General features: G+C 39.7%; 1 pseudogene; it reads left to right on the top strand.

The window, feature by feature from the left end:
* LOC102828216 overlaps nt 1-4,973 on the top strand; it is a 35,413-nt pseudogene that overhangs the window by 1,110 nt on the left and 29,330 nt on the right.

The following is a 4,973-nucleotide window of genomic DNA, read 5'->3' as shown; positions in this document are numbered from 1 at the left end:
CAGTTTTGCTGGATAAATGATTCTTGGTTGTCAGGTTTTTTTTTTTTTTTTCTTTCAGGGTTTTTTATATGTCTCCCCATTGCCTTCTTGCTTGCATCATTTCTGCTGAGAAATCAGAGCTTAATCTGACTTGTTTGCCTTTGTATATGACACTTCTGTTTTCACTAGCTGTTTTCAGGAGTGTCTCCTTATCTTTGATTTTGAAGAGCTTGATTATGATATGTCTCGGTGATTTTCTTTTGGGGTCTATTCTTCCTGAAGTTCATTGATCTTCTTGAATGTTTATCTTTTCATTTTTTTGGATGTTAGAGAAATTTTCTTCCAGCAGTTCTTCAACTATTTCCTCCTCTTTCTTCTTGATGTGATTCTTCTTGTTCTGGACTGCCAATAATTCTTAAGTTATTTTTCTTCATATTGTCCACCATGAATATTAGACCTTCTTTAAATTTCTTTATCCTTTTTTATGTTTGCTATTCTATCTTAGTGTTATTGAGAGATTTGTCTTCCAGATCACTTGTTCTGCCTGCCATCTTGTCTATTCTACTCCTTTGCCCTTTCAGAGTATTGTCTATTTCTGATATTGTGTTATTGATCATTTGGACATTTTTTTGTAGGTTTCGAATTGTTCCCAATGCTGTATCTATCTTATTTGATTCTTACTGTAGTGTTTTCCTGACTTCCTCTTTTTTTTCCTCAAATCCATTGTAAAGTATTTTGAAACATTTTATAATCATTTTTCTGATTTCCTTCTCAGGCATTTCTAAGGCCTGCCCTCTTTCTGGAATGGTGTCCAGGACTACCTCTAGGTCATTTTCTCAGACATTTTATCTTGTTTCTGGACATGTGTTGGTGTGATCATCTGCTTTTGATTGTTGGACATGTTTAGTGTTTATCTGTGGCCTTAGTACTTAATTGAGTATGTGTTTTGGTACTTTTTTATGCTTTCTGATTGCTTTCAGGAAGATGTGATCAAGATATGGGCTTCCCTTTTCACTCTTCTTATTGCTTAATTCAGAGTTAGTTTCACAGATGTTGTATGCCTCCCTGGTATATGCCAGTTGGTAATGGTTCTTGCCTAGGTTTTGGTGTTTTATAGAGTGTGATTGTAGCTTGGCTACGTGGAAGCATTTCCTGACTCTTCTTGTTTAATATAGGGAGGGAAAGAGTCCTCTAATGTTTGAAGGGAGGCAGAAAACAACAAGTAACACCAGCAAAATTAAAGCAAGAAAACAACAACAACAACTGCAGTCTCTAATCACAGAAAAGGGAGAAGAGGGAGAGAAGAAGAAGAAAAAAATCTGTAGCCTAATATGAGTATGACTTTAATGCACTCTCTTCAACCTCTTGCTTTCAAAGCTGCCTAAGAGATTTCAAGATCCAGTGTTGGTTGTTATGTTATACCTCAGGCTTTAATTTAATTTTCAGCCTCTTTTGTTTTTAAACTCTCTTTCTCTCTCTATAGTCCTCTCCTACCCTTTCCAGTATTTAAAACAAAACAAACAAACAAATAAAACATTCAGGGTCTGCACTTGGGCTGAGTATCTCTGCACATGTGTGGCAGAAAAACCCACCAGTTGTGAGGGTGGGGTGTGTCCACTCGCTCAGGCTCCCTGTTTAATCACCAGAATGCAGGTGCGGAAACAGTGGGGACCCCAATGACCAGATACAAAATAATAAAAGAAAATTAAGAGAAAGCAAAATGACGAAGTATATTGTCCACCTTTGCCTCAAGGTTCTCATGGCAATTTTTCATGGTGTGTCTGTTCCCCCGCTTGGTGTTGCCGTTTGATCTCATCCAAGAAGTCGACTCCAGGCCTCCAAGCCCAGCAGATTCAAAAGTACGTGATTTCTTACTTCAGCTTCAATTTCCAATAACCATAAGCCTTCAAACTTTAAAAATACTCCTATCTCTCTTTCCGAATTTCTGACCTCTGCCTTGGATCTGCTTTGCCTGGTATTCTGTGGTAAGGCTGTCAGCAGAATTCACTGCACCTCTACCCTAGCCGCCATTAAGCCCTGCCTATGGAAATGCTTTTCTTAAGTGTTTATAATAATGGTCTAATGCAATATTTGTACTTTTTTTTATTGACTATTGTCACTCAGCATAATGTCCATCCATTTATGAGGTAGTTTTCAGATTCATCTTAATTCTTCAAAGTTGCATAGTATTCCATTTTATGTATGTACAAATGTTTGTTTATCCATTCTTTCATTGATGGGCACTTAGGTTGTTTTCATCTTTTTGTTACTGTGAATGGTGCTCTGATGAACATTGATGCACTTATGTCCACTCTTGTCCTGACTCATTATTGTGAATATATACGAAGTAGTGGAATTTCTGTGTCTTTAGTTATTTCTATTTCCAACTTTTTGAGGAAGCACCACAACGTTCTCTAGAGTGTTTAAGTCTTTGTACATTCTCACCAGCAATGTCCAAGGCTCACCACATCCTCACCAGATTTTTATTTAATTGCTTTTAATGTTGGTGTGAAATACCTCATTGTTATTGTGATTTGCAACTCTGTAGTGACAAATGGTCACGAACATTCCTTCTTATGTTTGTTGGGTACCTGAAAGTCTTCCTAGGTTTAGTGTCTGTTATGTTATTTGCCTGTGGTTTAATTGGGTTGTTTGTCTTTTTTTGTAGATGTGTAATAGTTTTCTGTACATTTTAGATAGTAGTTCCTTGTCTGATATGTCATTGCAAAAATAAGTGGGCTTCCTTTTTACTGTTTTGGTGAAACCTTTTGCTTCATGAAATTTTTCAATTTTTAGAAGTTCCCTGTCATCTATTTTGTCATCTACTGCTTTTGTATTTTTTTAAAAATTATTATTTTTATTAAGGAACTCTGATAGTGTAGTAGTTACGAATCGGGCTGTGAACCTTAAGGTCAGCAGTTCAAAATTACCAGCCGCTCCATGGAAGAAAGATGAGGCTTTCTGCTCCTGTAAAGATTTACAGCCTCGAAAACCATATATAGGGTCTCGCTATGGGTCAGAATTGATTTGATGGCTCTTAACAACAACAATTATTTTTGTATCTTTTTAATGCTTTATTGTGAATTATGTAATAGTTTACATGGGAGTACATCACCTTCACATTGATCCCATCATATATCATTTCCTTGCCATGGTTGCAATCCCTTCCATGCATCATTGATCAACCAAAGGGTATACCCCACAAGCTGCCACCTTGTTGTTCGCATATTGCCCCTTTCTCTCTCTAGGTCCAAAGTCTCTAGCTGCTCCATCTCCTCATGTCATCATCTCTGCCTCCATTCCTGGCATCACTACTTCTCTGGGTAGTGTTCCATTCTCTGCTCTACTCCTTTGACGGTCCAAGGGACTTCCACTCCTAAACTGTAAGGTTAATCATTCCCCTACCTTTGCCCCAAAATGTCTATCTTTACATTTCCAGCCCTTGCAATCAGTTCTGATAACAATTATTTGCTATTTTATTGCAAGAGACCTATTCATATCTCCTTTCATCAGTTCTGGTTAGGCAGAATGGATACTACTCAGTGGAGATTCTACCTTGCTCCATGCCCTCTGAATCTAGGTTCCCTCTTGAAAGCTTGTAATCCAGTCACTTCTTGCCTCTGTAGTGCCCTCCCCCTCCCCATTCTGGGTAGCTAATGTCCAAGTTGCCCATCCCTGTCCTCTCCATGTGTGGAGGAGGTGGGAATGATCCTCGCTGTGAAGTTTTGTTCCCTCTTTTGAGCTACTGCTTCTATAGGTGTGTGTCAAGTTCATCATATTGCATCCAATCATTCTTTTTCCCTCTTCTTTCTTCTTCTGTTTGAGCTCTGGTCATCCAGCAATTGATACCAGGTCAAATGGGTATTATCTGCAAGTGTGGGTATACTTATGCATGTGCCCTTTCTTCTTATCAACTGGATGCTTCACTCTCTACTCTGGTCCTCTGTGGCTATGTTGCTGACTCTGGGTCCAAGAGTCCCCTGGACTCGGCACACTGCTGGCCAACCAGGTCTCCAACTAGGTTCACAGGAGTCTATTGAACATTGCAGGGCTTAGTTCATAGCTTCATTGCTGTTTTTCTGTCAGTTCTCCTTATCGGTGACGAAAGTGGTCACCAATCAGAGCATGCATTCCCACTGAGCCTTAGTCTTAGAAGGGGGATTCCCTTGAAGGGGGCCCAATCACTTGCCTTGATGTCTCCTGGGTGAGCCACTTTATTGTTCTTGTAGTAATCAGTCAGCATGCCTACATTGTTTTGTGTTTTTCTTGTCAGCCTTAATTTCAGGAAATATCTTCTGTTCTTCTGGCTACTCCAGGCTGGTATGCTTGTTTTTTCAAGTAGACTTTTCCCTCAGAAGATTCTGGATGCTGTTCAGGATTCCATCTATGGTCTTCTGTAATGCAGGGGCTCTACAGGAAGCCTCCTTCACTGGGCATGTTGTAGCCCCCTTTTCGGTATTCCAATCAGTTATAGGCAGAACATGGACTTTCAAGCTTTTTCTGTTGATATTTCTGGTTATTCCTTTCTCACCCTCTCCAGTGTCTATTTTATAGCAGTATGCCAGGGAAACTAAGATTCAACAGACAGCCAAGCATTTTAACATTATTCCCTCCCCCCTTCCCCATTCAAACCATGTGTCAGTCTCTGTATCCCAGCGCACTGTTGTTCAAAGGTTTTGCTTACATCATTATTTGCCTCTGTCTCACTTCAGATTCACATTCATCCTATCATATTTCATTTCATTGCAGTGATTAAAATATCCTCCATGCCTCATCAAATAACCAAAGGATACACCCCACTGGCCCCTCCCCCATTGTCAGAAAACAGCACTTCTCCTTTCCTGAGTCTCCTTTCCCCAGCTATTCCATCTGTCCATGCCATTATAATCCCCCACAGTTTTGGGTCTGGACAGTTTACTCCCCCCCACAAGGTATTCCTGTTAGTTATATGTTAGATCCAGGCCCACATGTTTTCTGTTGTGATGCTTCTGGCT

The sequence above is a fragment of the Chrysochloris asiatica genome, unplaced genomic scaffold (assembly GCF_000296735.1).
Source record: "Chrysochloris asiatica unplaced genomic scaffold, ChrAsi1.0 scaffold00201, whole genome shotgun sequence".
In the NCBI taxonomy this organism is placed as follows: Eukaryota; Metazoa; Chordata; class Mammalia; order Afrosoricida; family Chrysochloridae; genus Chrysochloris; species Chrysochloris asiatica.
Note: the sequence above shows the minus strand (reverse complement) of the source record. Positions and strands in the feature narration are given on the sequence as shown.